The sequence below is a fragment of the Triticum dicoccoides genome, chromosome 6B, assembly GCF_002162155.2.
Source record: "Triticum dicoccoides isolate Atlit2015 ecotype Zavitan chromosome 6B, WEW_v2.0, whole genome shotgun sequence".
In the NCBI taxonomy this organism is placed as follows: domain Eukaryota; kingdom Viridiplantae; phylum Streptophyta; class Magnoliopsida; order Poales; family Poaceae; genus Triticum; species Triticum dicoccoides.
The window spans coordinates 61,298,415-61,308,900 of NC_041391.1; the positions used below are offsets into that span (position 1 = coordinate 61,298,415).

Below are 10,486 nucleotides of genomic sequence, written 5' to 3' on the forward strand. Positions count from 1 at the left end.
AAGTTCTCAGAATGACCTGAAAATCCTCGGAGACAAGTTTCAGAAAATATATAAAATCCTCGCAAAAGATGAAGACCAGGGGCCCACACCCTGTCCACGAGGGTGGGGGACGCGCCCACCCCCTCTGGGTGCGCCCCCTGTCTCGTGGGCCCCCTGAGGCTCCGCCGACCTCAACTCCAACTCCATATATTCCGTCTCGCGGAGAAAAAAATCAGGGAGGAAATTTCATCGCGTTTTACGATACGGAGCCGCCGCCAAGCCCTAAAACCTCTCGGGAGGGCTGATCTGCAGTCCGTTCGGGGCTCCGGAGAGGGGGATTCGTTGCCATCATCATCATCAACCATCCTTCATCACCAATTTCATGATGCTCACCACCGTGCGTGAGTAATTCCATCGTAGGCTTGCTGGGCGGTGATGGGTTGGATGAGATTTATCATGTAATCAAGTTAGTTTTGTTAGGGTTTGATCCCTAGTATCCACTATGTTTTGAGATTAATGTTGCTATGACTTTGCTATACTTAATGCTTGTCACTAGGGACCGAGTGCCATGATTTCAGATCTGAACCTATTATGTTTTCATGAATATATGTGTGTTCTTGATCCTATCTTGCAAGTCTATAGTCTCCTATTATGTGTTATGACCCGACAACCCCGAAGTGACAATAATCGGGATACTTCTCGGTGATGACCGTAGTTTGAGGAGTTCATGTATTCACTATGTGTTAATGGTTTGGTCCGGTTCTCTATTAAAAGGAGGCCTTAATATCCCTTAGTTTCCACTAGGACCCGCTGCCACGGGAGGGTAGGACAAAAGATGTCATGCAAGTTCTTTTCCATAAGCACGTATGACTATATTCAGAATACATGCCTACATTACATTGATGAATTGGAGCTAGGTCTGTGTCACCCTATGTTATAGCTATTACATGAGGAATCGCATCCGATATAATTATCCATCACTGATCCATTGCCTACGAGCTTTTCATATATTGTGCTTCGCTTATTTACTTTTCCGTTGCTATTGTTACCATCACTACAAAACCCAAAAATATTGCTATTACTATCTTTGCCTTTTATTACTATTACCATTACTATCATACTACTTTGCTACTAAATACCTTGCTGCAGATACTAAGTTATGCAGGTGTGGTTGAATTGACAACTCAACTGCTAATACTCAAGAATATTCTTTGGCTCCCCTTGTGTCGAATCAATAAATTTGGGTTGAATACTCTACCCTCGAAAGCTGTTGCAATCCCTACACTTGTGGGTCATCACATCCCCAAGCTTAATTCCTTCTCGTCCTCGAGTAGGTAAATGATAAAAAATATAATTTTTGATGTGGAATGCTACCTAGCATAAACTTGATCATATATCTAATCAGGGCATGAATATTAAGACATAAGAGATTTAAAGCAATAGTCTATAATTTGACATAAAGACATCAATATTCAGGCATCCCAATAAACATTCATGTCTTTCAAAATATCAACGCTAATGAAAGATATCCCTACAAAATCATATAATCTTGTCATGCTCTGTCTTCTTAACACAAAGTATTTATCATGCAGAACCCCGATTCCAAGCCGAGCTTTTTCAACCCTCACGCAATACATGAGCACGAGCCATGGATATAGCACTACAGATGAAATAGAGTATGATGATAGAGGTAAATATAGAGAAGACAAAAAAAGAAAGTCTCACATCAACGTGGCTAACCAATGGACTATGAAGATGCCCATCAATCCAGAAATAAGAGAGGAGTTTCTCACCAAGCCTCCTCAGCGATTTGGCACATCCGACCGTCCGTTTCGTTGGTTTGATGGATATTCGACCGTCGGATCAAGCCCGCGGACGATTTGGGCCGCCGGATCGAACCGAAGACCCTATGGCAATGAATAGTTACCTCCCGCGGTAAAAGATCTCGTGCCACCACGTGTGAATTATGTGGTCCGCTGAGGGCATTTTTGTCTTTTCACATGTCGGCCCGTTGCATGGTAGTCGCTGGTTGGCCCGTGGTTGGATGAGGAGGGTGACTGCTGCATGTTCGTGCTCCCAATTGTCCTCCTCCCCCATCGGCCTCGCGCATTCGTCCTCTCGCCCCCCTCTCGCTGCCACGGCACCAGCCCCGCCTCCTCACCTCCCTTGCCCCGCCCTCCCAGCCATGTCTCTTCTCTCCATCGCAGGCCGCGATGCCTCTGCAATCCTCTTCCTCCCTAGCCGCACAGCGCGAGGGCGAGAAGACGACCCGAGGTCACCCGCCTCCCACCCAACGCACGAGGCTACCGGCGGCTGTATCCCTGTCAAATCTGGCCGCCTCCCATGCCATCACCGTCCGTCATGAGTTTGCCTCGTTGCCGTCATTCTTCTTCCTAAAGCGTCACGTGCGATTCGAGCCAGCCAGATCCAGCCGTGGCGGCTGAGATCCAGCTCGCTGATGAGCTCCTCTGCCTTGCCCGAGCCCCACGACAAAGGATTTGCACGGTCATCTCTCCCCGCACGATGGTGGGTGAAGGAGGTGGACGTCTCCGGCGAGTTAGCCGGGCCTCCCTCAGCATGACCACCAAAGGGTCGTCTCCTGAAAAACACCGGCCTTGTCCTGTTAACTATGTGAAGTGTGTGCTTCTTTGTTTGGTCCATCCAGGTGTGCGTGTTGACAATGGGTTCTTGCGTGTCGACAACGAGGCGGCGGAGGAGGCCCAAGGACCTCTCGGCCACGGCGACCAAATTCCGTTGGAAGGTGTCCACGGTAATCGACGGCGACATGGCCGACCGCTTCGCTGGGTGCCACGGGGTCGTCCGTGTCGACGGCGCGAAGGCCTCGATCGTCATGCTCCATCTCACGCAGCTGCAGTGACAAAGCATCTAGATGGACGCAGGAAATGGTGAGACGCGAACGAAACCAACCAACGCCTCGTTTTCTCCGGCCGGCGCTAACCTACTCGACCAGACCCCTGATTTTTGTTTTGTTTTTGAAGTGATTTGCGACGAGGCATGGTACGACTCTGTCATCATGCTGGGAGACTCGGGCGACTCCGGCGACGACGAAAATGATTACTCCAACGTCAGTCGAGGTATTGTGCTCCCCTGGTTTCTCATGCCCTGTAGTGCAGTTTCAGGCTCGAAGTGTACTCAGCATCAGATGCTCCCCCTGCTTGCAAATCCAGGTCCTCTCCTGGAAGACGTCACAGGTGGCACGAACGTGGCACCATGCAAGGACGCGGTGTGCTTGGTGAACACAGTGCAACGCCTCCGGAGCATCGTGGACGCGGAGGTGTGCCAGGGTGAAAAGAATGGTAGAGCGTGGCGTCGTGCTCGCCTCGGCCTTTCCTGGGCTGTATCCCGAGCTACAAGGTCCAGCCGATGCCCGTCGCCGGGTTCAGCCCGCACCACCAGAGGAAAAAATCGGCCATCTTTGGGCTCTCCTTCCGGTGGAGATCGTACAAGGGCAATGAAATGACCAAAGTGAGTGAGTCAACACCAACACTTCCACCTACTGATCCAGCAGTATCATTCAAATTGTTTGTCAGCATTTCATTTATGCTTTGCTGACAAAACTGACGATCAATTCTGCTAGCTCGGCGAAGTACCTGTACCGGCCGAGAGCAGGCCTGACGCTGCCGTATTCAGTCAACGAGAAACCGTTAGAGGGCTGTTTGTTGGTCCTCGAGCCGTCGGTGTTCAGAGTCAGAGGGGGGAAGGCTTCTTCAAGTACGAAGCAATGTTACTGAAACTCCTGATATGCATTCATCCACTGTGTATTTCTTCTGTCAGTATGCCTGACTGAAGCTTTTGAAATTGACCTCAGATACAAGAGGAAATCCCCAGCCCCAAACTGCTCCGCCTACAACTCGATCGGAGCAGACATGTTTGCTTGCGCAAGGAAAGTGCACCACATCGTGCTCCCGTCGCTGAAGCCCCACGACTCCTTCCCTTCGCTTCTCATTGTGAACATTCAGGTAATTCACTCGTGTTTCTTCACCTACTTAACCAAGTAGTGTTGATTGCTTAGTACATTTTTTTGAGAAAATTATTGCTTAGTCTGAGCTTAACAGGTTAATAAATGATCTGTACAGTTGCCTACCTATCCCACTACCGTGTTCTGTGAGAACGATGGCGATGGTGTAAGCCTGGTCCTCTATTTCAAGATATTCGACAGCTTCGACAAGGAGATTTCTCCGCAGCTCAAGGACAACATCAAGGTAAGCCGAATTGATTGCATTTCCATGGCATCATAATGTAACCCATTTTGAGTACCCATGAACAAATTAGAGATGAGTTCATGGTCATGCGGAGTGTTATGAATGAGGAAATGGAGAAGTCAAGGGGTTCCCAGTGGAAAACAACGTGCCCTACACAGAGAGGTTGAAAATCCTGGCCGGCATTGTAAACCCTGAAGACCTGCAGATCAGTGCAACCGAGAGAAGGCTTGTACTACAATTAGAAGCCAGTGCTGACAAGACCCCAGTACAAATTCTACAAGGTAGTAACCAGTTATACATGCTTCCTCACATCTCCATCAACCCACATGTGCTCAAATTAGAAATTCTTGATGCACCTCCAGTCCTGACTGAAACATCTTCATCTGTTTGTTCATTGTGACGTAGGGATCGAACTACTTCGAGATCGACATTGACGTGCACCGGTTCAGCTACATATCGTGAAAGGGCCTTGAGACCTTCCGAGAGCGGCTGAAACATGGTGTCATCGATCTTGGGCTAACCATTTAGGTATTATTTTTTTCCTTTTGTTCTTGGCCTTAGGACCCGACCAACATTTTGTTCCCTAAAAGTTTGAATGCATTATTACTGGAATAGCAGGGTATTTTACCTTCTGTTCAAGCATTGTGTGTTTTGTTTGAAGCTTTAAGTAATCCAACATTAGCTTTGCTAATAAATGTCGTTATGTGCCGATGTTACTGTTTGATGTCACTTGGTCGTTTATTCCTGACCATTACGTCTTGCCAATATCGTTCTTGCAGGCCTGAACTATTTTGATAGGATGCCAACTCCCCCTCCATCCCCAAGGGGCCCGAAACATATGCACTTATGTTCAACAACTATATTATGAAGTAACTATGTTCTTGCTTGATCCAGCTAAAGTTCTAATCAGTGGTTCATGCCTAAAAATGATTTAGGGGTTGATAAAAGATTTTTTATCTTTGTGTCAGTACTCAAATTTTGAAGTTGATTGCACACATCCTAAAATGTCATCCAAAGAAAATTAGAGAGAGTAAATAGCTAGCATAGTGACAAGTCTGGACTATATCATGTATATGGGCTTATCAAGCTATCATGCAGAAAGATACAGTTTTCGTACATTTGCAGGTTAACTGCCATAGAACACCCTTGATAAAAAATGATTAAGTTTGGCAAGTGAATCCTCAGTGAAGATGATACTAAAATTGACAGACTTGCAAGTATTAAATGAGTAGGCTAATTTGGCTCCCAGGCTCAGCTGCACCCGCGCCAATGAAAAAAATCAAAACAAATACTAGAAAAATTCAAAAAATTCCAATTTTTTTGTGTGGTAGATAATTTGATGCGTGAGGTTTGCTGCAAAATTCAACTCATTTGGACGTTTGAGCATCTCTCAGCAAAAAAGACAAAATCGGGGTCTATAAAAAGTTCATTGTTCATGAACTGTTTTGACCCGATTTGTCTTTTTTGTTGAGAGCTACTCAAATGTCCAAATGAGTTGCAATTTACAGCGGACCTCACGCAACAAATTATCTACTACACAAATTTTTTTGGATTTTTTTGAATTTTTCTAGTATTTGTTTTGAATTTTTTCTGAGCGGGAGCATCTGAGCCTGGGCTCAGATGCGCATTTTCGATACTAAATGCCATCAATTGCAAAACAAAATTATGTGAAATCCTGCAAGTTTTACTACCTATTTTTGTTGTATAGTTCTACTTGCTTGAAAAGAAGCAATGCACAACAGTCACCACAAAGAACACAATATTGTGCGCACAAGCTAGACTATAACTATCTAATTGATTTGGTTTGCCATCTGGGTATTATCTAATTTATTTGTACCAAAATGAGTAATTCTGATGCACCTCTTCTTTCCTAATAATAGTTGCTTCTGACTAGCGACTGGTGGCACTGGATGTGCTTGCTTCCTTTGTCGTGCAACTTATTCGACTCAACCCTACCGTGTTACAGGCTTCTATCCCCCTCCCTCTCTCTTGACCCCCTATTATTTTCCGGATTGGAAGTGGCCTAAAGAATAGGAAGGCACTTGGAACTAGCATTTACACATGTTTTCTCTCTCAGATTTTGAAGGTCGATTCTCTCCATAATCTTTATCTCTGATGATATTTCCTTTTCTGGGTATTTTACTTTGTCATGTGCATTGTGACCTGGAGACCTTTATGATTACATCTGCAACATAGTGATAGGGAGGTGTTGCATATGGTGACCTCCAGTCTAATATGTACATCGATCTCCTTTTACTTTATCACATGCTAACGTATTGTCTGAATCCCATTGTCTGAACAATGCCATTTATTTTATCTCCTGCCAAAATAATGAGATGATCTATATTTATGTCCCATCTATTTTAATTAGATAGTGTTATCAGGGATATATAGTTTTGAAAGTTCAAACTAGATCTATTCATTATTATTAGTAATTGAGCTGCTGATTGTACAATATGCTTACGTGAGTTTTAGACTAAGTGCATAGCATTCCTCGCTGATCTTTAGTGTTGTAACTATAGCTCTAATATTCATTGTTAGTCAAATTACTTACTATTGAAATGTCGTGGTTCTCTATATATGTCATCTCTCATTGGGTGTCTGAATTTAGACTCCGGCTGTAGGGTTGTTTGTGTTGTGTGGTATGAATTGCCTTTGTACTTCAAAATGCATTTATCGAGTGTCGATTTTCTGATAAAACGATCTGTATATCTGCATTATAGTTGGAATATTCATATGTATGGTTTCACGCTTCCAAGAATAACAAACACTATGCACCCAACTCTCTCTTTTGTGGCCACTAACCATTCACTTTTTTTGTTCCTACAACCTGCATTGGCGTAATTTTGATTTTATATTGCCTACTTCAAGCACCGATAGACCACCACATGTTTGAATTATTTGTTTCTCAGAGATTATTTCTCTGGATTTCCATTTTTATTGATCAGAAGGCATGGGTGCATGTATCAACAATTGCAGTGTTAAGTGGTCATAACCACCCGCTTTTGTGCTCACATTTTTCAAAAATACTGCAAAGATGCATTTGATTTTAATTGTGCTAAAAACAACGATTTGGTATGGACTAAGTACAAAGTACCAAATTGACGTTTTTCCCTTGGTTATTTACTTACTGTACTGTGTCAGATGGCAATAAGTAGGTGAATTGTATGCTGGGGTGCAAATTGTACTTCTAAGTAAGACCACATGAACTGCTAATGAGATTATCTATGTAATAAAATCTTCTCTAATCTAAGCTTCAAAGCTACATGAACTACCTTATTTTTTCATTTGTTGGCTACACTAAAAATAGGGTCATGCTCTAACAGTGACACTTTCTATTTGCAGTAGTACTGTTGAGCCAATTGATACTAGGTGTGCATGAATATTTGCCTTGCCAGTAGGATTTTATTCGGACGTGGATGGGTCCTGTCTTTTATTCTGCTTGTTTTTCCTGTGTTCCTCATCTTTCTGGATGTGTCGCAGTTGGGACGATGGCGTGCCGGAAGGGCTGTCTTGCGAGTTGACCGGAGAGGGAGTACACCGGAGAGGCTTCTGAGATGGCTGAGTTTGTTCTTCGCTTCTCTCATTGTCTTCTCCTTTGTGCTGTACATGTGCTCATCCAGGGATTTGTTGTTCTTTAGGGATCTGTCTAGGGTTTGCTGGTTGATTTGTCCTGGCTGGGGTCTGCTTGTGCTCTTGGGCTGTGCTGCTCGAAGTTGCTTCGCTGGTTTCCTTGCAGGTGATTCTTTCCTCTCGCCTGCCCTCTTCGGTGTTTTTTCTAGGTTGTTTAGATTTGTATTTCAAGTTCACATATACGGCAGCGCTCTCCCCTCCTCTTCTGTAGAAGGTGAGATCCTTGCTCCTTTTGTTATCTCTCTGAATCCCTAGCTTCCGCAAATTTAGTCCACAATGTGGTGATATTCTTACAGGATCGTTGATCTGTGCATCCAGGCACCCAAGCTTTTCTTTGCGCGATGGCATCAGGCACACGGAGGGAGCTCTTCTCCATCGGTGCGATGAACAATGACCGTGATCTCCGTTCCACACCATCACCAGCTAGCAAGGTAGACCCCGTTTGCTTGGTCAACTCTAAAACATGTGCTAGATTTGTTCGAGATTTATGCAATTGGACCTGTCGTTGATCTAGGACACACAGAGCATATTTTTGATATGTGATTTGTAGTAGAATGGTCCTATTAGCTCCATCGATGCTTGCTGTGCAGTCCAATGTGTATCAGATTCTTTAGATCCCGTGAATAGCCATTTTTTACCCTGTTCATGCTTGCTCTATGGTGTACTGTGTATCATGCCGTTTGGCTTCTGTAGTTTACCTGCTTGTGTTTGCCAATCGTGGTCAACACACAACACGATTGATGTTTGTGACCTGCCTTTAAAGAATGTGCCCTGCCTTACTTAAAAGCATGTTTACATCGTCGTTGTGTTGTTGCAGATCTCTGGTTTGTTTTTCAGGTTTCTGTTGCACGTTTGCTTTGCTTGTCCTAAACCCGTCACCGATAAAGGCTAATGCATTTCCATGTTTCTATTGCTTTAGTAGCCTGATATTTCCGCGTATTCCTGTTGTGGTATGTACTATGCGTAAATGACTTGCCACTCTACATATTTTAATAGATGAAGCATTCTGCCACGGTTAGGCCGAAGGCTATGCTTAGTGTCGTTCTTGCTGAAGATGATTTACCCGAGGTGAAGTACAAGACATGCGCATCTTACCGTGGCCTTGTGGCGGCTACTGCTATCTTCTGGCCATCACAGTTGCGTTCGTCCGCAGCGGCAGAGCATATGAGGATCAATGGCGACCCAGCTGTGGATGCCAATGGGCCATGCAAAATGCTGCTCCTCGGTGCTTGGAGCATCTTCAGGCCACCATGGATATTGAATTTGACCGCCCTCTAATGCAGAAAATCTAGACCGAGATGAAGTACCTGTCGGGCAGTGTCGACGAGAAGGACAGGAAGATCAGAATCTGAAGGCTAAGGTGGAAAAAAGGAATTTGCGGGTTAAGGGGCTTACTAAGGGCTGGGGTCACTGGCAGATACCTGCTCGGATCTGCATATGATCAAGCTTTGCTTCCTACTGGTTCTTCGGTAGTTCATTTTTTATCATTGCTGAAAATGCATTCCATCGTGTATGCTTGCTTACTCTCCTATGATGCTTTCTACGCTCTTTTGTTAGATAAGGGACAGTACTTGCTTCGATCATTTTGATTCTGATTAGATCTTTATTTCCATTTGACTTCTTGCTATATCTGCATCTCCATTTAACTTATTGATATAGTTTCATTTCATTCTGTTTTAGCTTACTTACAATTAATAACTTTACAATCAACTCCTGATGTCACTATTTCGTACTTTGTTTGGTTTAGAACTACTTGACATGCACCCTTTTACCTCGCACTCAAGATATAATATTTATCTTTATTTATGTATACAACAGGTTTATGGATGGGTGTTTGGAGGTTTCTGAGGCTGCATTATGAATAGGTGATATTAAGCGAATACCAGTATTTTTAGGTGCATTTTGTCGGCCATCTATTTACCGCTTCAGTTACTTCAGATGTTGTTAGTCCCATTTGAACACATGGTGATAATATCATGCTTTCATTGCCCCTTATCGTCGGAATAGCAGCCTGGGTCACTACTAACTTAACATTACACGCTTGACCAAAACGTTTGGACCGGCACCCTCGTGCCAAGGTGCGTACCCGATCTAGTTGATATCAATGCGAGGAGTAGGGATTGCCATGCAACAGATGCACTAAGAGCTATAAGTGTATGAGAGCTCAATATGAAAACTAAGTGGATGTGCATCCAACTTGCTTGCTCATGAAGACCTCGGGCATTTGAGGAAGCCCACCATCGAAATATACAAGCCAAGTTCTATAATGAAGAATTCCCACTAGTATATGAAAGTGACTAAATAGGAGACTCTCTATATGAAAAACATGGTGCTACCTTGAAGCACAAGTGTGGTAAGAGATAGTAACAATGCCTCTTCTCTTTTTTTTCTTTTTTTCTTTGTTTCTCTCTCTCTCTCTCATTGTCTGGAGTCTCATCCCAACTTATGAGGGAATCATAGTTTCCATCATCCTTTCCTCGCTGGGACATGCTCTAATAATGAATAATGATGATCATCACAATTGTGTTTACTTATAACTCAAAAGAAAATAAAAATTACAACTCGATACCTAGAACAAAGTATGACCCTATATGAATGCCTCTGGCAGTGTACCAGGATGTGCAATGATCTAGCATAACAACGATATCAAA

General features: G+C 43.9%; 1 pseudogene; it reads left to right on the forward strand.

The window, feature by feature from the left end:
- Window positions 1-2,133: 2,133 nt before the first annotated feature.
- LOC119325435 lies at window positions 2,134-9,405 on the forward strand (annotated as a pseudogene).
- The last annotated feature ends 1,081 nt before the right edge of the window (window positions 9,406-10,486 follow it).